Source organism: Myotis lucifugus, unplaced genomic scaffold, assembly GCF_000147115.1.
Source record: "Myotis lucifugus unplaced genomic scaffold, Myoluc2.0 scaffold_0, whole genome shotgun sequence".
In the NCBI taxonomy this organism is placed as follows: domain Eukaryota; kingdom Metazoa; phylum Chordata; class Mammalia; order Chiroptera; family Vespertilionidae; genus Myotis; species Myotis lucifugus.
In genome coordinates this window covers 5,213,871-5,240,791 of record NW_005871048.1, presented here as the reverse complement: position 1 = coordinate 5,240,791, position 26,921 = coordinate 5,213,871, and the positions used below count along the sequence as shown (strand labels likewise).

The following is a 26,921-nucleotide window of genomic DNA, read 5'->3' as shown; positions in this document are numbered from 1 at the left end:
GGTTTGGCTCAGTGGATAGAGCATCAGCCTGCGGGTGAAAGGTCCCAGGTTCGATTCTGGTCAAGGGCGTGTACCTTGGTTGCGGGCACATCCCCAGTGGGGGGTGTGCAGGGGGCAGCTAGTCAATGTTTCTCTCTCATGGATGTTTCTCTCTATCCCTCTCCCTTCCTCTCTGTAAAAAATCAATAAAATATATAAAAATAAATAAATAAATAAATAAATAAATAAATTCAAAATGTTATTACCCCTACACCAATCATATTATCATCACAGTAAAAAGGCTACCTAAATATGCACAACTCTATGCCAGATCTAAACAGATAGAAATGAGCATAGTCTTACCCTGTGCAGATTTATACTTTAAAATATGTACACTCTGATAAGATTGATTCCCTCACCTATAGTATATTTTGCCTTCCCTTGACCTGCTACTCAAGCATGTCCTTCAAAAGCTCATTTACCAAAGGGTTTTAGGGCTACAGCAATTCTGCAAAGTTGAGAAGAGATACTTTTTAGAGCACATCCAGTTTTGTTAATATATAGCTTCCCTATGTTTACAGGAGTAAGCATTAACTTTGTCTAGCAATAGGTTGTGTTGTCAGCCTAACCATTCCTCTTTTTTTATTTCTCCATAAATTCATCATCTGTGGATTATCACATGGTTCTTTCCATTCTTGGTCACAAGAATAGTGATTTTTTTCCCGTCTCTGATCAGATACTCAAGCTTACAAATTGGCCATAGTAGCAGTTTTTCTCCATCTGGCAAGTAAGCAAGAGACTCTGTAAATGCGGGTTTTATATTATTCAGTGGTGAGACTGACAGTCTTGTGAAGTCAGAAATGGATACAGTAGATTCAGCTGCCATGTCAAATCAGGTGGAAAGTCTATCATTGTTTGTGATCTGATGAGGACAGAGGAGTCAGCATTGTGGTATTACATTCTCCAGTTGAAATGAAGTGATAGAAATGTATAACTTTCCCAAGGTATCATTTATCTAGCTGTAGTAGTGTCTATGGAAAGAGTTACTCAGCCTTACAGTGTTGCATTTCTACAATGCCTAAAGCAATGATCTCAGATCGCAGCAACCACAGCTCCACAAGGCTTCCCATGGACCATCAGATCGGCTCTACACCTCATATGAGCACTGGAGGAAGTTGGATCAAGAATGCTTTTTGCGAATTATACAATACGTATTTGATACATTCACTTATGAGTCAAATGGTTAAACTGGGAAATAAGGTCAAGAATTTTCCCAAGGAGGGCTCCACCTTTGGAATGTACTGCACATACTCATTTGATGGCCCCGTTTTCCCCAAAATAGGAGCATGAGTTTTTAAAAATCCATAGGATCAATTATTAAAGATAGTAAAAAAATGTTAACAATGATCCCAGTTCAAAGATTTCCATCACATTGGGGTGATGAACACACAATACATTATACAGATGATGTATTATAGAATTGTACACCTGAAACCTATGTAATTTTATTAACCAATGTCACCCCAATAAATTCATTAAAAATTAATTAATTTTAAAAGATCTCCATCACAGATTAATAATAACAAAAAAGAAAATGTCCAACAAAATGAAAATGAATTGTAATCTATAAGTACAGCGAAATATGGTGCCATTATAAATACTTATAATTAATTTTAATGGTGAAATGCATATCATTAAGTTAAATAAGTCAGGATATAAAACTGTATGTAGATTATAACTTTAACTATGGAAGAAATCTGTATGTGTGGAAAATGACTGAAAAGAAAATATACTTAAATATGAAAAATAGTTATTATTGGTAGCAGAAATATCAGTGATTGTTTCTTTGCTTCCATATTGTTTTCTCTATTTTTCAATTTTTTTTGACAATGAACATGTATCACTTTTTATTAAGGAAAAAAAATGAAGGGAACTAAAATAATGTCCTTTAAACAGACCTATTATGATGATTGGCTGGCAGGAGTTTTTGTATATAGACTTGAATGTTATTATTTATCCTTAAAAAAATACTATCCTTTCATGAATTTTAAAAAGGTAACATGCTCTTGGGGGTATTTATTAAATAAAAATTAATGAATAGGACATGAACAAAACATGCGTACTTTTCTATTTTTTCCAATTTTGGGAGCATAAAAGAGCCATTTCCTTTGCAATGACCCATATTTCCCACAGTCACCATGCATTTCTGGACAGTGGGTTCTGGCCTGGCCCCAGGCAGCAGGCACTGCTGCTATACATTGACTGACCCTACTACTCAGTGACCTGAGGCAGCCTGGGAATTTCAGACCTGTTCTAGTCATTTTATTAATCATCAAAACTTTGGCTATGAGACATGTTGCTCTTGGAAAAATTTCACCTATGGGGTTCATTTTGTTTTAATCATTAACTTCAGCTTTCAATCTCTTTCCCTTTATTCCCATCAGAAAACTTCTCAAGCCTCCAGTCTGGCATGGAGATTAGCGCTGAGGCCTGTTGGCTCAATCAGCCCCTGTGCTTCATTATGGTCCCTGACATAATGACATGATGTGATTTGCCCCAGTGCACTCCGAGGTGACTTGCTGTTGTGGTTCAGCAAGGCTGCAAGAATTTTTGAAAAGCTGGATTCTTGTTGATATCATACTTTTTAAAACACCAGGTTTCTCATGGATTTTGCAGAAAATTTAGTTTCTATATGACTAGCTCCAGCACTAGACAAACATATGTGCTTTTTCACACATACAGCTATGCTGCCTTAAATTAAAATCTTAATTATTCTCTCATTTTATACAGATTACTTAACAAATTTTAGGTTATATTTTTTAGTCAATTGTGTGTGTGTGGGGGGGGGAGTGGGTTGTACAAGTTCGAAGATGAAGGAAGGCAGATGGAAAAAGCATTTTTAAAAATATTGCTGAAATATGTGTTGAACTACATTTGTTGCTTTCTATTTATTATTGTACACATGTGCCTACCTGACACTGTGAGTTCCTTTGCAGGAATTAGAAATATGCATTCAACATTTTAAATAAAACCGCAGTATTTGACCCTTAAAACGTTTTTTCTTTTGGTCAGCTACAGGCAATGAAAGCAGAATATACTTTTAGCCCATTCACCCTGACTTCTCATTAATCCAGTCATGACCTCCAGACAGGTCTTGGAAGGGTGAGAGCTCACTTGGTCTCCAAGGATATGCCAGGATTTATATGACTTTCCTTTGGATCTAATGGCATTGACTCCTGTTCACACCCAGCTCCAGGATAATGGAAAAAACAGAAGTAGAGTGGTTGTTTTGCAAGACACCAGATCCCTATTTTTCACTTAATTGCCTTTTTCCCTGTACCACTATTTCAAATCCAAACAGGTTTATTTTTCAGTTGTTTTCTTGTCTTAATTGTATATTTTTGGTAAAGATTCACTAGTCAAACCTAACCCTAAGATAATACAGATTTACTAGTCTCCTTTATATAGTTACTTGTTCTTTATTTCTCATCTTAATTTATAACTTAAAGATGGGTATGCTTTAAATCTGAATCATTGGAAGGCAGAAAACAAACAAATAAACAAACAAACAAAAAACCTGCCTAAGTCCTCTCTGTATTAGTAACATGTTATTTTTAGAATTGGAAAATGGGTCACAGCTTTGGGCACTAAAACTTTGTGTAGATACATTAAGCACCATATTTGTTGTTGAGGTTTAATATCTTGCTAGTGTAAAACCTGTCTTTGGCCATGGGTGGGCTTCTTGTCTCCCATGGGTGGGCCCATCTCTTTTAGTCATCAAGAAAATTGTTGCACTTTTGTTTACTATTGGACTTATGGTGAGAGTGAAGATAGATAAAGTGTGCAGACCAGCTCACCTATTCTCTGTCCAGCAACAGAACCAACTTAAAAGAATTTATATTAGGTGGGGTTGGGATGTGACTCTATTGCTAAACTTAGGCCAAATGTTGAGAAGCATTCCAAAATAAAGTTCATTGTCTAAACTTCTCTGAAAGATCCACTACTTAATTCTAAATCAATTCAATTAAAAAATTTCAAGGAACTAGACATAATGCATTTGAGATCAATGCTAAGCAAAATGTGCCTTCAGAAAGTGACTAGTCTTGGAAAAGGAGAAATTCTGATGCAGTGCCTCAGAATCAATCCAGAGCTTTTGAGAACACTCACACAGTTCAGTGTTTAGGCACAGCTGAAGGCAGTGGCCTGGAGCCAGACCGAAAGATCCAAATCCTGTCTCTGTCACCTACTTCAAGAACTTGAATAATTGATTTAATCTCTCTTAGCCTCAGGTCATTGGTAGAATGGAGCTAATACTCTCTCCTACCTTCTACCTTTAAACTATAAAGGAGATCAATTGGCGGGTACAACTGAGAATCAAGAGGTATAGTAGGCTTCGAAGTTAGTGTTTGACTCTTCTTCATCCTCTTTCTCATCATCTTCCTTGTCTCTCCTATCCCTTCCCTCTGCCTTCCTTCCTTTCTGTTCCTAATAGTTCGGTCCAAAAGCCAATCCGTGGAGCCTGAGCAATGAAGCCACTTGTGTAGGGAGGGGAAGATGGGAGCTGTGGCAGGCCACAGCAGAGTGTTGAAGCCTGAGCAGCAGGAAGAGGGTTTTATAGCAGATGGTGAAATGCTCTGTGTGGGGTATGGAACCTGATCAAGGTGAGGAGGGCATTAATGCAGGCACTGGGCACCACTCATGAAACGCAATGATAAGAACACAGCCTCACTTCTGTGACATTCTTGCCAAAGATGCACAACCTAAATTTAATCCTGAGCAAACACCAGACAAACTCAGATTGAGGGATATTCTACAAAAGAACTGGCCTGTAATCTTCTAAAATGTCAAGAGCATGAAAGCAAAGAACTGAGGGACTGATCTAGATTGAAAGAGGCAGAGAGACATAAAAACTAAATGCAATGCAAACTTCTTGATATAAAACTCATTATTGGGACAACTGACAAAACTTGAATGTGATTTGAGGATAAGATGAAAGTAATGAATATTCATATCCTAATTTTTTTAGTTCCGTTTTGGTTATTCCAGAGAACATCCTCATTTGTAGAAAATAAATTCTGAAGTATTAAGTTGCCATAATATTGGCACCTTACTCACAAATGGTTGAAGAATAAAAACTTTTTTGGACTATATTTACCAAAAACAAAAGTTAGGACTTGGTTTGGTGGCTCAGTGACATCATTAAAGATTCAGTTTCTTCCTGTCTACTTCCCCTTCCCCAGTGCCAGCTTCATTCTAAATCAGACTCCCTTTCATGGTCACAGACAGAGGACATAGAGGGGGTGTGGTGGGGGCAGTCACCTCCAGGAGCTCTCTAGGATGAATTAGAAAGTTAGGAAACCTCTTTCATAGAAACCCCAAGAAAATATCTTCTTTAATATCATTGGCCTAAATTGAGTCATGTGCTGACTCCTAAACCATTCATCATGTTCAGGGAATGGGGTTATGTTTATTATCTTAGGTTTTACCCTCTTGTTGCTTTTACCAAAGTACATGGACTTCACATGTGGGAGATTTCAATAGATCAATGAAAATTTGTATAGTTATCAAAAGATAAGGGAATGGAATGTTGGGTAGGCAATTACAAAATCCACACTGAGGGTCAGTATACCATTGTGGTTAAGAGCTTGGTTTCTGAAGCCAGATTATCTAGGAAAAATTTGGTTTTGTTCAGTTCTATCTTTAGTGTTGTGCAATGTCTTTAATCTCTGCCCCGATTTGCCCATCTACAAAATGAAGATAATAATCTTACCTACCTCACAGGAAGACTGTGAGAATTCAATGAGTTAGCAAACCTAAAGCAATCAGAATAGTGCCTTACATTTAGTGCACAGTAAGCATTCAAAAAACATTAACTATTATTTTTTCATTTGTTACAAGATCCCATTTTATAAATATATTGATTCAATACATAATTACTGCATGCTTGCTATATATTACATTCTGCTCTGTGTATTAAAAATCTATACTAATAAAAGTGTAATATGTTAATTAGACCAGACAGCCAAACAACTTTCTGGACGTCATTCTGGACGTCCTTCCAGACGAAGCCGCTGCAGCAGGGGCCGAGGCAGAGGTGGTTAGGGGCAATCAGGCAGGTAGACAGAGTGGTTAAGGGCCATCAGGCAGGCAGGCAAGTGGTTAGGGGGAATCAGGCAGGCAGGAAGAGGCAGTAGGGGTGATTAGTCAGGAGGGTGAGTGGTTAAGGGCGATGAGGCAGGCAGGCAGGCAGAGTGGTTAGGGGTGATCAGGCAGGCAGTCAGGCAAGCAGTTAGGAGCCAGTGGTCCCAGATTGTGAGAGGGATGTCCAACTGCCAGTTTAGGCCCGATCCCGACATCCCCCGAGGGGTCCCAGATTGCGAGAGGGTGCAGGCGGGGCTTAGGGACACCCCCCCCCCATGCATGGATTTTGTGCACAGGGCTCTAGTGTAATAATAATCCAAACAGACTAGATCTTTCTAAGATGCAGTTAAATAAGCAGCTTGTTTAGGATCAAACAGCTAGTAAATGTCAGACATTTGCTTTGAGTTCAGATTTCTCACATTCTCACTTTCCTTTCAAGAACCAACTACTGTTTAAGTGGAGAAAGTCTGATTGCATACTGGAACCAGGCAGAATGCTACAGCAGTATTAATGCTTAAGGTGGCATTTTCCTCCAAATTTCACATGTCACAGCATATATTTGTAAACTTTGTGAATTTTTAAAATTGTAATTGACAGTAGTTTAAAACTACACTGGAAAGGGGGAGTCTAATTTTGTTTCTAGCCAACATTTTTTGAGCACTTACTTTATACCTCATGCTATACATCAGCTCATTTAATCTTCAGTACAACCCTGTAGAGTACTGTTATTAATCTCCATGATATGGATGAAGAAATGAAGGCTTATGGAAATAAAGTAACTTGCTCAAAGTCACAGAGTAGTGACTATGGAGCTACAAAGCAAAGCCAGTCAGCTCAATGACTTTTTTTCTTCTCTGGCTACTATGGTGCTTTAAGCAACAGCAAGTAGATAATTCTTAATTCACTAGTATTTGTTGAGCAGCTACTATCTGGAAGATACTGTTTTAAATACTATGGGCAACAGAAAGCTGGACAATTCCTACCTCCAAAGCAGTTTCCTGCTAATCTAGTGTATGCAATACACATGTAAAGTCTTACTCAAAACCACATGTGAATGAAGACTGCAGCCATTGTGGAGTTTTCAACGGTCAAGAAAGTCTCCCAGATTGTTATTACTACACTGCCCCAACTGAGGGTAGGCTCAGCTTATGTGGCAAATTTAAGTGAATGTTGATTTTTAATATATAGCAAAATTCTGTATATATATATATATATATATATATATATATATATATATATTACAATGGCAAGAGAGGCAATAATTTATTTATTATTATTATTATTTTTAATTCTTACCCAAGGAATTTTTTCCATTGCTTTTTAGAGAAAGTGGAAGGGAGGGGTGGAGGGGGAGAGAGAGAGAGAGAAACATCAATGAGAGAGAGACACATTGATTGATTGCCTCCAGCACGAGCCCAACCCAGGCCAGGGACTGAACCTGTAATCCAGATATGTGCCCTTGACTGAGAATAAAACCGGTGTCCCTTAGGTGTGCAGGTTGATGCTCTAACCAGTAAGCAACACAGACCAGGGTAATAGGCAACAATTTACATGAGGGCAGCAGAGAAACTGAACTAGACTTAATGGTGAAATTCTCTAGAATGAGTAGGAAATTGGTCTTTAGAGATTATATCAAGTTTTAATTATTTATTCTACTTTCACCTTATACACCTTTTTGTTCTCTTTCTCCATTTCTATGCTCTTATATACCCATTCCTTCCTTTGCTTTCTCCTTATCTTTCTGTATCTTAAAATTTTTCTCTGCCTCTGCCTGAAGCCTGATAGTGGTCCTCAGGGACTTTGCCTACCCTGCTGCTGACATCTGGGGCTAAAGCGTTTGTTAAACCTGTGTTCTGGGTGAGAGGGTATCAAATGAAATTCCTGACTAGTTGTGATTATTAAGGATCCTGTGGAACTTCTCACTATGGTGTTAACTGAATGATCTGGCCCCTTGCCCTCTGAGCTATTGCTTTGGCCTCCTGCAGAACCTTGTCTGCAGTTTCATTTGAGAAGCTATTCCTCACATCTTCAAAGACTCTTCCACTGCCAAGGCCATCTCTAGTAAAAAATTTCCCATTGGCTGCTGGACTTTGGAGTTTCTCTCCCAAACCACTACAATTTTCCTCAATTTCCCAGTGATCTCAGGCCATTCCCTAGCTGCCTAAGCACCCTAACTTGAGAAGTGCATCTATGCCTATCTTCTGGGTGACATTGCATGCTCCGAACTTGTTATTTTATTCTCTTCCCGTTCTACTCCCCAAACATACCAGTCCTGCATCCTATTCTCCTGGCACCTCTCTGTCTGCTTGGGGACAGTTATCTAGGGTGGGAAATTAATCCATGTTAAAGGAATAATACTTGCAAATGATCAATGGTTTCTTTCCTCGACCACTTGACAGAATTCTCAATTCTCTCCCCAGAATTTTATTCCTAAATCACATTTAATAATGCTGCTACTGAGCAGTTAGCAGGAGTTGAGCACTTTTGTATGTGCTTTGCATTGACTTATTTAGTCATAACAAGTCTCTAAGTACTATTAGTGCTGTTAGTATCAGCTCCATTTTACAGATGAAGGAACAGAGGCACAAAGAGGTTAAATACTTCTTCCAAAGTCAAACAGGGAATAAATGACAGAGCCAGGATTTGCTTCCAGGCAGTTTGGCCCCTGAGCCTCTGTTCTTATCACCCAAGCCTGCCTCTCCCCTCCAGTGGGATCATGATGCTCTGTACTTAAATACCCTCCAAGGCTGTGTGATGAAGCTGGAACCACCAACATAGCAAACAGAACCTTCATAATCAGGCCCACACCACCTTTCAAGAATGATTCTTCACCTCTCCACCCCATCCCCCAATGTTTGAAATGCCCCTTCTCTTGAGACAGGGCATACTCTGGTGAGTCTGCCTTCAATCATGCTGTTCCTTCTGCATGGACGCCGTTTACCAACACACTCTGACTGGAAAACGCCTGCTCCTCCTTCCAAACCCACCTCAAAAGTCTCATCCTCTTTGAAGCTGTCCTCAAGGCAGATAATTAAGTATTTATACTTTTTTGCTCTCTATTACTTTGTAATGTATATGACAGCAAGGGGGTGGGGGGTGACTTTAGATATCCTAGGGCTCAAAATGTGTCATCCGAGTTTTAGCTCACTCACTCGCTGTCTTTCTCTCATTCTCCAGAAAGGCTCTCTTCACCTGGCAGGCCTGCGGCTGTGGGCAGCTCAAGACTCACATCCTATTGGTTTAGTAATTCTATAAAAAGAATGCATTTTCTCCAATAGTGCTAACAGAAATGTCACAGAGCACATCCTAATTAGCCTGCCTTAGATCCCATGTCCACCCCTAGCAGTCACGGTGATGAGGGGGAAGAAGGAATTTAGCATGAACAGCCTGTTCTATATGCTCACCCATTTGTGGAGAAGATACTGAGAGAACATGCAATGATCAGCCTACACTAAACAAACAAAATGGTGACCCCCACACAAAACTGGGTTCTTTCTTTAACAGAGGGGATAAGGAATGCTGGGAAGATCACAGATTTCCATTACGTTCCACCCCTAGTCTGGCTTACATTCATATTACTCTTTTTCTCATACATAGTATTTCCAAAACACATTCACTAAGAACTCTTCTACTAACAACCAAAAGCACACTATTTTGATCCGAAAGTTTGATTGATTACTGTGACATCTCCATGTTCAGAACCTCTGGTCTTAGTCGAAGCAAGTGAGGTTCTTAATGCTATGGCAGCCTATAAAATTAGCATCCTCCATAACAGTAGTGGAGATAAAGCATGATAAATACTCCAAGAACAACCATGGTTACTGTTCACAAACATATATCCTATCCTGCTCATAGGGATTGCAAAGATTTCTTATTCAGGCCACTAGGTCAGTTAACATAACCGCCCTGATTCTGCCCTCTGTGAAGATTATCCATGTCCACTGCTCCTCATAATCACATGCGAGCGAAGTATCGAAGAATGTTTCTTTTCTGGGGGCTGAATTGCCAGAGCAGCCCAATCCTTGTTTACAAAATTTCTTGCAAAGTAAGAACCTTAAAAGTCCACTTGGCCACTGCACTAGCTTTCTAGGAAACCCACAGACGAGTAATTGAATCAGAGAATGTGTCAAGGCATGGTTAGGGTTGAATGCAGGTTAGGGTCAGGGTTACTCTTTCCACTTCCATTCCTTAGTGAGAGGCCTCCTTGACGGTCACACGCATAGCCCTCAATTTAGACCCTTCTCACAGCAGAGCTCTCTCCTCTCCTCTCTGCCTTCAGATGGTCTGGCTTAAACGCTGGGTGGTATCTTTTTTATACCTTACTGCGGTTGTGCATGTGTGGAGATGGGGAACTCTCTGTACTTTCCATGTACTATGTACCAAAAATTGGTCTAACATTTAAATTAATTGTATTAATTTTTTAAAAAGTAATCAGCCAATTTCATAATTTTCCAGAAAACCTTCCATAATTGCAGCTTTAGTACTAGTAGGCATATTTCTGTACCAAGAAACAGCAAGCACTGACATTGTGAAAAGCTGCCACTTAATGGGTATTGCCGACTTCTCAGTCAGAGTGGGAGGAGCCTCCCTGTCCCAGCCCGGCCATGATTCAGTGGATTCCATCTTTGAGCTTTAGTTATCTGCTACACCTCACTCCTGATAGCAACTTCTACATCAGGCAGGGTCTTTGGTCTCAAGCAACAAAATCAGACACTAGCTATCAGATAGCAAACAATCAAAAGTAACAACAAAAAAGAAAAGAAAATATGATTAGACAGAGAAATTCATTGGTGAACTCAAAGTCTCTCCCAGACTTGCAGAAGGAATTGGACATCAGGCCTCCAGAAGGACAGAAACAGTGCAATTCAAGGAGTCCTGGTGGTGGATGAGAATGAAGCATCGCTCCAGAGCGCTGCCATCAGAAAGGAACAACTCCTCCAGGTTGCCACCCTGTGCCCTTACCCCAAGACTCAAACTCCTGAGAAAGAGAATGTAACTGGTTTGGTTTGAGTCACGTGCCCATTCCTGAATGAATTCAGAACGAGATGAGAGGTGAGGAAATGGAGTACTTTCTCTCTGATTGACTGAGGCTTGGTCTTGGACCCATATCTGAGGTTGATAAACTCAGGATCATGGACAGAATGGATTCCCTTTAAGAAAGGATTTGCATCACCAGAGAAAGGGGAAGGGATGATGAGAGGACCAGCTTAATCAATACCCTGTGCAGTATCAAGTATGGTACTTAGCTCTTTGCATTTTATTTTGTTGTTTATATATTTAGCATGTTTGCTGGACTTGATATTGCTTTAAATGATGCCTCAATGTCTATTTGAAAATTAGATACAGAGAACTCTTTCAATAAGTGTTTTTTAATTGCTAGCTTAAAGTGCTATCCATTCAAGATACACTAACAGGGATCTTTTAGTAATATTGCCTAATTTTTTTGTTATAAGTTGCAGATAACATTTTAGGAAAAGTGGTTTACAACACAAACAAACTACTTGGAGACTCATGTTTCACTTTCTAGTCTCTTCCCTCATCTTCACATCTACTCCATCATGCCCACCTACATGGGAATAATAATAGCTACTTCATGGTTGATGTGAAGACTAAATCCAATAACATTTATAAGGTATTAGCACAGTTTACAGCATATGATAAAACTCAATAAACAGTATGGTGCTTATTAAATCTGATCTGCCATTAGATTTGATATGTGAATATTTCCAGGGGATTTTTTTTTACAGTAACCACAGATTATAAAGAACCTAATAGAATAATCATTTTGGAATCTTTGCTACTTTGCTAGCTCTGATCCCATTAACAATGTGCTATCAGTCTTATTAATGATTATTATTCTATCCCTTACACAAATATTAAGTTTTGCCTTTTAGCCCCAGGCCCTTTATTCCTGTGCTCATTAACTGTTATAAAGTCATTCTCTGTCACTTTTTATTCTTGTTCCTCTAGGTAATTTTATACTAATAAGAACTCCTTGCATTCAGCAACCTTGCTTTACTTTCTGGCCAGAGCATACAGGATTCTTTTCCCCAACAGGTTAAAGGAAGCAGAGAACTGGCACAGTGGAAATGGCCCTGGTGCCCTATGAGGAGACCACAGGAATGGGGTTGCAGAAATTCCACATGCCTCTTGCCACCTTCTCCTTTGCAAACCACACCATCCAGATCCACCAGGAATGGAGGCAACTGGGAGTCGCAGCCATGGTTTGGGACACGGTAAGCAAATCCTGGGGGGCCTCTGAAAACATCTGCAATTGATTATAAGACTGGTTTTTATTTAAAAAGAAATAAAAGAACAGCTTTGTTGAGATATAATTCATGTACTGTACATGTCACCTAAAGTGTACACAATGAACTGTTTTTTAAAGTAAATTCAGAGTGGTACAACCATCAGCATGCTCAATTTTTAAATATTTTCACAACTCCAACCCCTCCAAAAAAACTTCTACCCACTAGAATCACTGTCCTGATCATGTTCCCCAAAATAGACTGCATTTTAAGTGTGGGTAAAGGAAAGTTGAGGGAAGTTAAAATACTGCACAAAGGATATTGTAAAATGGCAAAGCCCAAAGTGAAGATCATGTGTCTTCTTTTTTAAAAAATATTTTTTTTATTGATTTTGGAGAGAAAGGGAGAGAGAGAGAGAGAGATAGAAACATCAATGATAAGAATCACTGATCAGCTGCCTCCCAGAGGCCCCCTACTGGGGATCGAGCCCATGACCCAGGCATGTGCCCCTGACCAGAATCAAACCTGGGACCCTCCAGCCCACAGGCTGCTCTCTTTATTAAGCCAAACCAGCCAGGGCCATGTGTTTTCTTTAAGTTCTGTGTGGTTGTAATGGTCCCCAAATCTATACAATTAAAAGAGTAATATGTCAATTAGAGTGGACATCTTCTGGATATCCTTCCAGACAAAGCCACAGCGGCTGCAAGGGCTGAGACTCAGGCAGACGTGGGCAGCTGCGTAGGGCTGAGGCTCAGGCCAGCAGTGGCGGCAGCAGTGGGGTAATGGGGGCTGTGCCTTCCCCTGATCTACCAGGTCGCCTCCCACAGAGGGAGGCCAGACTGGGGGCCGAAGCAGAGGCAGTTAGGGTTGATCAGGCTGGCAGGGGGGCAAGGCAGTGGCGATCAGGCCAGCAGGGGGCAAGGTAGGGGTGATCAGGCTGGCAGGGGGGCAAGGCAGGGGCGATCAGGCCAGCAGGGGGCAAAGTAGGGGTGATCAGGCCATCAGAGGGGCAAGGTAGGGGCAATCAGGCCAGCAGGGGGACAAGGTAGGGGCAATCAGGCTGGCAGGGGGGCAAGGTAGGGGCGATCAGGCCAGCAGGCAGAGGGGTTAGGGGCAATCAGGCAGGCAGGCAGGCGAGTGGTTAGGAGCCAGTGGTCCCAGATTGTGAGAGGGATGTCCCTCGCAATCGGACATCCCCCAAGAGGTCCTAGATTGGAAAGGGTGCAGGCCGGGCTGAGCAACCCCCATTCCGTGTACGAATTTTATGCACCAGGCCTCTAGTACAGAATAAAAAGCTTCCTTGGAGAGGAAAAGACATATTAGGGGGCAAGATTAGCAAACCTTCATGTAATTACAAAATTAATCAACACACAAATGAAGCCAAATTAAAAAAAAAAATTAAGGTAACTTCCCTAGAAACTCAGACCAGGGAGTAGAGGTGGGATTTTTCTTTCATTTTCTTTCTCTGCCAGATGAGTGATTTCAGAACAACCGCTGAGTGCTAAACAATAAGACATTCAAGGACCAAAACTAGAGAGTCATTTTTTTCACCACAACACCCTCAGGTAGCTGTTCACTGTCTCTGGCAGACAGAATTATTTTCCAGCCCGCTCCTGGAGGACCATCTATAAACAAATTAGGAATTTCAAAGGGTTTGTTTTCTGCCTTCTGGCTGCCAGTAGGGGCTGTTCCCTTTGTGTCCTTCATATGAAAAAGTAATTTAACAAAGAAAAAAGGGAGAGTGTGTCTGGGTTCAAACAGACAAGCATGTCCACCCCCTCTCTTCCGTCATCCCCCTCTGTCCATTGTCATGTGTGGTCAGTTTTCTGTCAAAACAACTTCCATTGTATGCAGCCTGCAGTCCTGCAGCCTGCTCAAAGCTTGAGAGACAAGCTGTTTTTCTACAGCATTTCCATCAATACAAAGAAAATGGAAGATGAGTACTGATTTATGGCTGATTCTCCCTAACAAATAGGCAACGTGAACACCCAGCACCTGTCTACAGAGGGAGGAAAAGTTGAAGGTGCGTCCATTTGCCACCTCGCTCAGATGCAGACCTCAAACTGAAAGAGATGTCTTTAAACAATTTACAACTGCTTGTCCAGTGGGGCACAAGGATGTATTTCAACGGGAAGAAAAATCAAGTCTGCCTCACACTAACAGGAGTTAAGCTTTAAAACCCCCCAGCCCCCACCCCAAATAGCCCAGCTCAGTGGTCGGCAAACTGCGGCTCGCGAGCCACATGCGGCTCTTTGGCCCCTTGAGTGTGGCTCTTCCACAAAATACCACGTGCAGGCGCGCACATACAGTGCGATTGAAACTTCGTGGCCCATGCGCAGAAGTCGGTATTTTGTGGAAGAGCCACACTCAAGGGGCCAAAGAGCCGCATGTGGCTCGAGAGCCGCAGTTTGCTGACCACTGGCCCAGCTGATTGAAAGCACTGGGCATTTTGTTATAAGGAATGCATTATACTCCACACAAGAAAGCTAACAAAATTGGTTTAACAAGGAGGAAGCTGAGACCCAAAGAATAGGGAGGATCTGTGTATAGTGACACAGTGACTGTCGTGAGGACAGGACCAGCAGGCCAGGGTCACAGCTCCTTGTTTTATGAGGCCCAAAGCCAGCCTATGGACAATGAGATGCTTTCTTGAGTTCTGGCATGAAAAGTTTATTTTCCCCTTATTATCTTCGTTTTCATTCTTTGGGATAGATTTGGGGCTTGGCTGGCAATCAAAAGCTGAAGAACAGGAGGTTCAAAAATACAACTCTTTCTAGCAGGCTGATACGCTCTACTAATCATGGCTTAAGTGGCAGCCAAATCTAGACTTCGCTTTCTAGGGCCCCTTTCAGAGGCCTGCACTTTAAGGTGAAGAGGCCTTAAAAGCCTTCCTAGCACAGTGCATTTCATTTAAGGAAATTCTTGGCTCAGGAAAACCAATTTGAAACTCTTGGGAGTGTGCCAATAGGGAGAAAAATACTGTGCTGCTTAATTTGGCTCTGTGTATCTTTTTTTTTATTAAAACTTGTATTTTGCATGCCTTTACTTCCAATTCCAGGCCTGAATTCTGCAAGTAAATTGCCAGCAGCAATTCCAGCCGTGGGGTCGAGTAAAGAACGAAAAATGGCTCACAGGAATAAAAGCTCCAGAGCCGTCAGATTCTGGAGTGCATATGTGTGCACACATGTGTGTATGTGTGTTCTTGTTCCTGGGGGAGGTGGGCATGTGGGGCGCGAGTGAATGAAGATGCCGGCAGAAATGTTATGCCTCGACCTGGCTAAGGCTCAAATACCACCCCGCAGCCCCGATTAAGCCAGTTTCTCAGAACAACCTTTAAGTCATGAGCAACAAAGAAACCGTTTTCTCGCTGCCCACTGACAATGCTTCCACTCACACTCAAATCGGCACCTTCCCTAGAGAGCCCGAAATGCATGTTTGAGAGCTGGTTAAGAAACAAATACTATTTTAAATTCATTTACTTTTCTAAATCACATGCACGAGAGACGAATTCCTAGTGTTTCCCCTGAGTGAGATGAGGCCTCCCCTCTCCGCACATGTGATAGACAAGCATCACCGTGGAAGCGCAGAAAAGGAGTCGGATTTCAATGAGAATATTTCTAGGACTTGGGCTGAGATGACTGACCTAAGCTCAGATGACTAATAGAGAACAGACACGTATTCCTTCCCTTCCCCCAACCACATGAAAGAATATGGTATTATGCTGAAGACAAGATTTAATAAGCCTAAACACGTGTCATCTAAGGAGGATGAAATGGAAACCACCGAGGACGTCTAGGTAGTGAATCCAGGACCATCCAGCAGTTTTACAAATTGTTTATTTCCTCCACCAGCTGGGGCTTTTAAAATGTCCTCTCCTAATGGCAAAGCCACCTGAGTTGCTTTGGTGCCTGCACAGCCCTTTCCGGGACCCTGGCCAAGCACGGCGCATGTAGGGTTAACACCAGCGATGAACAGCCCTCTGCCCTGAGTTAGGTTATGAAACAGGAACATTTGACTCATAATTTGTTCTCCTCATGTTAAATAGATTGCCATAACTCAGCTGTCCAGGACCTGTTTATCAATGCTCTGTGGCTTTCAGCAGCAAATATTTTATAACCACTAAGTAGATGTTCAGACCACTCATCAAATGAAAATCTCCTCTACTCAGAGCTGGTTTTATCATCATAACCCAGCAACTGGAGAGCCCTGGAGAGGCAGTGACCCTGCCCCCGAGCCTCTCCGGCTTGGCCAGATCCTCCTGCTGGGGAATTCTCTTACACTAAACGACTTCATTAGAAGCTGGCCCACCCTCAGAAGAGGCTGTAATGTCACAGGGATTCTTCATTGACCCATCCTGTCCTGGGAAATCACCATTTTATTTTTATTGTCTCCCTTATATGCATTCCAATAAAAGTGAAATGGGGTGTAAGGAGTAAAGAGGGGTGATGAGAGGGATGATGTGGATAAGAAGAAAGCAAAGGAGATAAAGGAATCAGGAGAGAAAACAGAGGGGAGCTCAAGAAGGGAAAAGCAAGAAAAAGAAAAAAAGCAGGTAGATTCTACACAATCTGCATTATGTGGATGATGTACCCCTAAAGCCAGACCACTTGAAATGAATGAAGCAACTTATTATTGCCACACATAGACCTTCTCCATAATCTGATTTTTGCTAATGAACTGAAGTTGCTCTGGTATTTGCCCTTTAGCATATAAGGTATTATCCCCAAAATGAAGGTGTACAACAGTTTAACTATAGGATATTGGCCAATTGTTAAATGAGTAATGAAACCATTGACCTCTTATGCCTATAAGGAACCTATTAGATAACGTAATAGCAAAAGAATAGAAAGTTAACGTTCATCATTTTCATTGTTAAATGAAACCCACATGTTGCAAAAAAATGCTTGTGATTTTATTTTTGAAACAAACTCCGTGTGGTTTTCAGTTACATGAACAAATGAATTGCCCGTGTTAAGCTTCTTTAAGGTGGGAGACTGTCCCTTACAAGCAAGGAGTATTGAATAATAGTGATATTGGTACTAGGACTAGAGTTCTATGGTTGGGCCATCCTACATCACTTGCCCACCTAGAAGAGGAGAGAGGTATAACTGAGAGGCACTGGCGAATAACAGCCCCTCAGGTGTATATAGAATGTTAGAGCAGCATTTCTCCAAAGGAATGGGGACCACTGATAGCAAAAGACAAGAAAATAAAGGCCAGGCAAACAAAATCACAGGTAACTACTGTCCTGAAATCCTCTCTCTCCCTATCTGTCCCTATTTTCTGTGGGTAACAATATCCACATTAGCTACAGAGTAATAGTTCCGTCACTATGACAACTACTGAGAATCTCACAAAGAAAGTGATTTACACTTAGAAGATAAATGAAAAGATTATTAAAGGAAGTCTCTCATAAAGAAATAATATTTAAACTGAAACTTGAAGCACATAATGAGTTAGTAAGATAAATTCAAGAGTAGAAGCCTTTGAGGTTTAGGGAACCCTAAATGTGAAGTCTTTTACTTCAAAAGAATTTGGAAAATTCTGCTCTAAGTCATATGTAGAAAGGCACAAGAGACAGGAGCTCTCACTAAACAAACAAACAAAAAGGCTGATAAAAGCTATAGAAGGATAGTTTTAAAAATCCCATCAGAAGAGCACTTGAAGAAACCCAAATGAGCCAAATTTCCTAAAATGAGGAACCCTTTATAGGAGAGAAAAGAATCAGCATTGCTCTCATACCAGGCAGAACCAGCAAAAGAGGGGGCATTCACTACAGACCTAGCAGCCAAAATTCCAGTGACCTTTTCATAGCCTCATATGGGAGGCATGACAGAGCAAGTCTCCAACCACTCACCATGTCTTTTCATGATCTTCACTGAGTGCTCAGGGGGAGACCTAAAGAGAAGGAGAGAAGGAGATTTAAGGTAGATACCCCTTGAGATAGTGTTTATCTCTATTCATCTATCTATCCACGTGTCATAATTTGTTTCATATAATAATACTAGAGGCCTGGTGCACGAATTAGTGCACAGGTGGGGTCTGGCAGGTCTGCCCAGATGAGGGCCGGGCCGACCGGGGAGGGGCCGCACGCACTTGGCCGGCCAGCCCTGCCCCCGATCGGGTGGGGGGGCTAATAATAATATTGAATGTTAACATACATCATTACTATGAAAAATGATACCCATATGATGAAAAAAAATGCTTGTGATTTTATTTTTGAAACAAACTCCGTGTAGTTTTCAGTTACATGAACAAATGAATTGCCCGTGTTAAGCTTCTTTAAGGTGGGAGACTGTCCCTTACAAGCAAGGAGTATTGAATAATAGTGATATTGGTACTAGGACTAAAGTTCTATGGTTGGGCCATCCTACATCACTTGCCCACCTAGAAGAGGAGAGAGGTATAACTGAGAGGCACTGGCGAATAACAGCCCCTCAGGTGTATATAGAATGTTAGAGCAGCATTTCTCCAAAGGAATGGGGACCACTGATAGCAAAAGACAAGAAAATAAAGGCCAGGCAAACAAAATCACAGGTAACTACTGTCCTGAAATCCTCTCTCTCCCTATCTGTCCCTATTTTCTGTGGGTAACAATATCCACATTAGCTACAGAGTAATAGTTCCGTCACTATGACAACTACTGAGAATCTCACAAAGAAAGTGATTTACACTTAGAAGATAAATGAAAAGATTATTAAAGGAAGTCTCTCATAAAGAAATAATATTTAAACTGAAACTTGAAGTACATAATGAGTTAGTAAGATAAATTCAAGAGTAGAAGCCTTTGAGGTTTAGGCAACCCTAAATGTGAAGTCTTTTACTTCAAAAGAATTTGGAAAATTCTGCTCTAAGTCATATGTAGAAAGGCACAAGAGACAGGAGCTCTCACTAAACAAACAAACAAAAAGGCTGATAAAAGCTATAGAAGGATAGTTTTAAAAATCCCATCAGAAGAGCACTTGAAGAAACCCAAATGAGCCAAATTTCCTAAAATGAGGAACCCTTTATAGGAGAGAAAAGAATCAGCATTGCTCTCATACCAGGCAGAACCAGCAAAAGAGGGGGCATTCACTACAGACCTAGCAGCCAAAATTCCAGTGACCTTTTCATAGCCTCATATGGGAGGCATGACAGAGCAAGTCTCCAACCACTCACCATGTCTTTTCATGATCTTCACTGAGTGCTCAGGGGGAGACCTAAAGAGAAGGAGAGAAGGAGATTTAAGGTAGATACCCCTTGAGATAGTGTTTATCTCTATTCATCTATCTATCCACGTGTCATAATTTGTTTCATATAATAATACTAGAGGCCTGGTGCACGAATTAGTGCACAGGTGGGGTCTGGCAGGTCTGCCCAGATGAGGGCCGGGCTGGCGGGGGGGAGGGGCCGCAAGCACTTGGCCGGCCAGCCCTGCCCCCGATCAGGGTGGGGGGGCTGATCGGGGGTGGGGCTGGCCAGGGGGAGGGGCCACAGGAGGCTGTGTGTGTGTGGGGGGGGGGGGGGCAGGGCGATCAGGCCCTGATCAGGCCGGTTTGCTGCCGCAGTGTGCTTCCTAGCAACTGGTCATTCTGTCATTCCAGTCGCTTGGCTTTTATATGTATAGATGCATTGTACACATATATGATTTCTTTACATTATATGACATATTATATTATTTGCACATATAAACACATATAATTTCTTTAAAAATTTTTTGACTAAAATAAAAATACTAACATTGATTATGTCTTTTATAATATAAGTAGTAATAAAATATAAAATGATAACACAAAGAGTGGGAAGGGATAGAGGGAATTATTCTATTTTAAGGCACTTGTGCTATTCATTAACGAAAATGATAATTTAATAATTAATGTATACTCTAAGTCAATTATTGAAAGCAAATTTAACACAAAGAAGCATAAAGATAACACATAAAAGATAATAGAATATTAAAACAAATGCAATTCACTCAAGAGAAAACAGGAAAAGAGGAACAGTAGAACCATGAATAAATAGATTAAATATAAAACAAACATAAGAGACTTAAATTCAGAATGCCAATAATTATATTAAATGCAAATGAACTAAACATACTTATTAAAAAGAAATTACTGCATTGGTTAAAAATAATAAGATCCAATTTTATGCTGTTTCTAAGAAACATATTTCCAGTTTGAAAGTGAAAGTATGGAGAAAGGTATAACATATGTGGTAAATAATCTCCAGAGAAGGCCACCATCAATTTCCACCTTTTTTGGAAAAGCATACTGCTGCTCACATCAAAAGGTACAATTGAATTCCCTTTCCCTAAAACATAGCTTGGCTTTAGTGACTTGTTTAATGAATAGACTATAACAGATATGACATTCTGGGACCAACTTATCATAAATCTTGCAGCTTTTGCCTGAGTTTCTTAGCATGCTTACTTTTTGGATACTTCCTTTGTGAAACTAAGCACCATGCAGAGAGAAGCCTGGGTCCTACCCTGCGGAATGAGCCAAAGGGGAGGATGGGGGAAGAGATTATACTATATAAAATCCCCTCACCTGGACAGAAACATCTGGAATAAGAGAGAAGTATTCCACCATAAAATTCCCTAACTTTGGATTTTTTTTTCTTAACAGATTGGGCTTAATCATTAAACATATGGTCAGTTGGGGATCCAGGAGAGGAGTGGGCAGCTAGCACACTGGGGTAAAGATAGGTGTAGATCACAATAACCATTTAAGAGGTCATTTTCCCAATATTATTCTGTTTCGGGTATCTTCCTGAAATCACTGGAAAGTAATATTGATTTTCCCACCCCAAATGAGTTTGCATGATGCAGTAATTAAATTAACTTCAAAGCCCCTCTGCATCCAAGGCTGAAAACCCATTTACTCTTCTATCTCTCACTCTAAATTATGTCCAGGCACACTGTCAGACATAATATATGAGAGAATCAGTAATGAGATTAAGTGACAACATGAAAATATCTAATTTAAAAATCAACAATGTAGAGACAACCCACTCTTAATATAAACACCCTCTCATTATCATATTAAAATTCAAAAGCATTACATTTCAAATAGATTAAAGTACCAGTCAAATTAGCTTTGCCCTAGTGAGTAAAAGCTAATGCAAGTTAAAGTCTAAAGGGATTAAAGTTAAAAAATCACTTTTTCTTGACCTAGTGAGTTAATTCTTAAGTCTGAAATTCTTAAATCCACCTTCCTAATAGAGTGTGCTTTATCTTTCAGGTAAAGGACTTCTTGATGCCTCAGTTAAGTTGTTACTGGGCTATCTCTCTTTGGGATGGGTTTAGCTCTTTCTATGCATCAAAAGTGGTATTGGTTCAGTGCCAGTTCTCTATACATATTCCCCAGATTCTGAACCCAATTCTCATGAGTGCAAGAGTTTTCCCACTCCACTGAGAAATTCCTGGACACGAGCTGGGTGTCCTACAGTTTAACTCAATATGACACTATCTACCAGGAGATAGAATCAAATTCCACAGATTAAAAGCTCAGTCCCACAAGACTGCCCTCCACTTCAGATGCCAATAGTGGAATGGGGAGTACAGGTTGTTAGCTGTACTTCTGGTCAACCAGCTATAAATCAGAGGCTCCCACAACCCGCTTTGTGTGTTTGATTAATTTGCTAGCGTGACTCTCGGGACTCACGAAACCCATTTACTCACTAGATTACAAGTTTATTAGAAAGGATATTAAAGGATTTATCTCAGGAAGAGCAAGATAGAAGAGATGCACAGGGCAGGTCTGGGAAAAGCCATGGGAGCTACAATGCCCTCTCTGAGCACACCACTCCTCCCAAATCTCTATGTGTTTACCAACACAGAGCTCTCAGAACCCCATCCTTTTCAATTTTTATAGAGGCTTCACTGGCCACTAGCAACTGATTCAACCTCCAACCCCTCCCCTCTCCCCAGATTTCGGGGGAGGATCTGAAAGTTCTAACCCTGTAATTGCATAGTTGGCTCCACTGGCAACCAGCCCCCATCCTTAGGTGTTTTTTTTTAAAAAAAACAAAATCATTAACATAACAAAAGACACCTTTATTGCTCTCTTTACTTAGGACATTCCAAGTCGGATGAAGACTAAAGATATGTCTCATTATGAATTGCATTATCACAATCCCTTTTCTAAGACTCTGAACACACAAAATTATTATAGTACTGGCTCCACAACCACCAAATCGAGAAAACAAGGTGATCTCCAGCCTCTAGAATAGTTACTGCAGGCAAAAGCATATTCTGAGGACCCATCCTAAGAGGTATTAAAGGCCATTGAACAAAAATGTAATGTTTGCAGGAAGGAGAATTGATGAAAACACTTTTAGTTCAGCATCACCACCTGCAATCAGTTGATGCCTGTAACCAGAATCCACAGACTGTGAGCTCAAAATTAATTGGGTGTAATCTACCATCCAAAAGTTTGGATTGGCACTATTCGTTCACCATTTCTGTGGTGATCTCTCTCAACTTATTGTCTCATTTCTCAGAGTGCATTAGAGGTACTGCTGCTTACTTACAAAGTTTAGAAATTTGAAATGATAGAAACCCAGTCACTGGGTATTATTTGAGGTGCCTATCTTTTCCATCCATTGTATTGAACAACTTAGTCCCACCTGCCCTTTTGTCCTGCATTCCTGGAACTTCAGTGCTGCCTGAGGGTGAGTTCTGATGAATAACACATTATTTTACCAGAATGCATTTCCAAGTTTGTGCTGCCACCTTTGCTTCTTGTATTAGAATTGCTTAGGGAAGAATTTCACCTCCACACTGAATATATTCAGCACTATCAACTGGATATCTACTTGTGAAGAATACAGCTGGACCCCCATCTCAAACCATATTCAAAAGTACACTCAAAATGAATCAAAGCTCTAAATGTAAGAACTAAAACTATATACTAACTGAAAGAAGTCAAACACAGAAGGGCACATACTGTATGATTTCATTTATTTTTATTGATTTCAGAGGAAGGGAGAGGGAAAGAGAGAAACATCACTGATGAGAATCATTGATTGGCTGCCTCCTGCATGCCCCCTACTGGGGATTGAGCCCACAAACTGGGCATGTGCCCTTGACCAAAATTGAACCTGGGACTCTTCAGTCTGCAGGCCAACATGCTATCCACCGAGCCAAACTGGCTAGGGCTGTATGATTTCATTTATATGAAATATCCAAAATAGGCAAATCTATTGAAACAAAAATAGGTTAGTGGCTGCTAGGAGTTGAGGAAAGAGAGTTGAAGGGAATGGGGAGTGACTGCTAATGGGTATGGGGTTACTTTTAGGGGTGAAATGCTCTGAAATTAGTGGTGATGGTTACACAATTTGTGAAATATACTAGATGATATAATTTAAATGATTGAATTTTATGGTATTAAATTATATTCCAAAAAAAATTTTTTTAATCCTCACCCAAGGATACTTTCTCCATTGATTTCTGGAGAGAGTGGAAGGGATGGGGGTGGGATGGGGCGAGAGAGAGAAGCATCAATGTGAGAGAATTATATAGATTGGCTGCCTCCAGCACGCACCCGGATTAGGGCTGGGGAACCTGCCAACCTTGACTGGGAATTGAACCCAGGACCCTTCCATTCTTGGGTCAATGCTCTAACCACTGGGAAAAACCAGCCATGGCCCAACATTTTTAAAAAAGTACTTTCAGCATATTCTTGAACCAAAGCTGTCGCTAATACTTCATAATCCCCTGCTCATAGGGCCTAGTTAGGACCAATATACCATAACTACATCTTCAAGATACTGTTATTCCTCCTCCCATAAATTTACCTGGCACGTGCTCTTGGAACCAGTTGTATCAGATTTTGCATAACCATTTAAAACATCAACTATTTATTCAGCTCAAGATTCTGCAGTTTAGCAAGTTGAGCTAGACTTAGCTAAGCAGTTTTTCTGGTCTTGGATGGTTTCATGTATCTGCAGTCAACTTCTGAGTCAACTAGGGACTCCCTAGTCTAGGACAGCCTCAGTGGGGTGGATCATCTTTGCTCTACCTGGTTGCTCATCCTCCAAATAAGCTGGGATTGTTGTCATGGGGGCAGCAAGATTCCAAGAGCAAGGAGAGGAAGTTTGCCTGGAGGAAGAGGCACATGTCACTTCCATTGCATTTTATTGGCCAAAGTAACTTAGGAGGCCAGCCAAGATTCAAGGGAAGGAAAATAAATCTCACTGCTTGATGGGAGGAGCTGCACAAACACATTCTAAGGAGTGTGGAAAAGGTAAAGGCTACTGGGCATTTTTATAATTGCCACTTCCTACAGCAGAAGTTCTAAGATAACAGCTATAGCGGGTCTAGAGAACAACCAGTGTACATCTTCGAGGGAGGATTCAGAGTTCCTGGAGGGCCTTTCTAAGAGGAAAAAGAAAGGAAATGACAGATAACCTGATGTGTCAGACTAGATTGAAAGGAGTTTTAGAGTTCTTTCAGAAAGTACTGGTATGGATTACAGGATCATAAAAAGCAATTCCTTCGGGGTGAGGTAGATAATATAATTGTGTAAAATGGCCAAATGTCAGAAATGAATAAGCTGCGGAGTGCGTGCTCAGCTTAAAACATTCAAATTATTAGTTTCATGAAAAATAAAAAGGATTTCAAATATATTAAGTATAGTATAATGTAGAGTTCACTATATACAGTATGTGGTCATATTTACATATGTACTTACATATTTACAAAGTCATAATCCAAACATTGAATATTAATTTAACAACCCAAAAATGTAATGCAAACACAACAGGAGAATAAAATGTGGAGAGATGTATGTTTTGGAATCAGGAAATGATGTGAAAGCTGGGGAGTCAAAATCCAAGGACCAAAACATCCCAGTATTGCTGGTAGGAACTGAAACAAGTCTTTGATTAACTGGGAAAATCCCAATATGCAAGCTAAAAAGCACGGGTATAAAACTAAGCAATAAATGTTTGAAACTTAGAATGTGCTATATGTTATATTAATACACTATATTTGTCTAAGAATAAGTTTATTTGAAAAAGTCTGGGCAAAGTAGTGCAAAGTTTAATGCAAAACATGTGCTAATTACATTTAAATAAACATAGAAAAGCAGTTTTAAGATTTGCCAGTACATATGGTCAATCTTTGTGGCTGCCCTTAAGAATAGTAGTTAATGTAGCCACAGAATGATAATAAATGATGTTAAAACCTCAAAGTTTATTGGGAAGGTTTCCAAAATTTATCAGTATTTGCTCGAGATGACTCTATCCATGAGCATGGAATTAAAATCATTACAGGACAATTACCCTTCTCCTCCTTTAAGATAAATTTGGTAATTTCATCTTAAGTAGGGCTTTCTATTTTAAGGACAACCTTGAACTTCATACTGAGAAAATTAGTATGTGTAATTTCATACAAAGTCTACAATAGTAGAACATGAAGGCAAACACATTCCTGAGTGACAAAATAATCTCTTCATCCTTTAGTTTGGGTCCAGGTACTTATTTGTAGCTCAGAGGCTTTATAATTTTATAAAATAAGATTACCCATAAATCTTCCTTGTCAGAAAACCAACAGTAATTGACAGAGTTTTTTGGATCTGGGCTTCCTTGAAGCAATCCTCTCAGTTTCTGAAAATCACATATCAGGGTTTCTCCTCGAGGCCAATTAGATTGATGTGTTGGCTAGTAGGGATGGGTAACCTACAAAATGAGGAATTGGCCAGAGCCTTTGTTCCCACCGGCATATTCTTGAGGTACACCTGAGTTTCATGTAAGGCTTCACTGTGTAATTTCCTCATTTTAAGTAGAGCTTGTGACAAAACTCACTGTCCTCTTTAACGGACCACATCTTCAGGGCCACTGGGAAACCAAGCATCTGTTTTGTGATTTTTGAGGCCAACAATAAGAAATCAGACCAATTTGTGATTTGGGCCTTGGTGTCCCATCTCTCACTTTAAAATTCTAGATGGGCAGTGGAGGGGAGTTGGATTTTAACCAAACCTTTCGAATAGTTTGGTATGAATGGATTCTATAAAAACAACATGAATTTAAAGATGAAAGACGTTTTTAATTTTTTCATTTAATTGAGTGTACATCTATTGGTATCTACTTTGTAAAGAGGCCAAGACAAGAGAGTGAGGGTTTGCTAAGATGAGTAGTTTGTAAGCCCAGCCCTCAAGATCTTACTTTAGTCATAGAATCAGGTGTTGAGCTAGGGTTTGCAAACTCACGGCCTGTAGGCAAATTTGGTGTGCCGCTCTGCTTTGTTTGCGTGTTTTCTTGAGTTTCTAATTTGAACGCTTTAAGCTGGACATGGGCTCTCCAGCTCATTCTTTGCTGACTTACACTTGGCCATTCCACCAGAAAAACTTGAGCTTGCAACTCTGATGTAAAACAAAAAGTAAAGATATCACATAAGAAATGTAATAAATTGGAAAGCAATGTGTTGTAAAGATAAATATAGACTTTTAATCTGAAAGAGACTCAAATGAATCCTGGTTCTGCTATTTAATATTTATGTTATCTTAAGCAAGTTAAAATACTTCATTGAGCCTGAGTTTTCTTACCTACAAATGAAGCTAAAAATAC

The 26,921-nt window shown here is 40.4% G+C and overlaps 1 pseudogene; it reads left to right on the top strand.

Moving 5' to 3' along the window:
• Window positions 1-12,209: 12,209 nt before the first annotated feature.
• The window catches only part of LOC106696684, a 29,582-nt pseudogene continuing 14,870 nt past the window's right edge, over window positions 12,210-26,921 (top strand).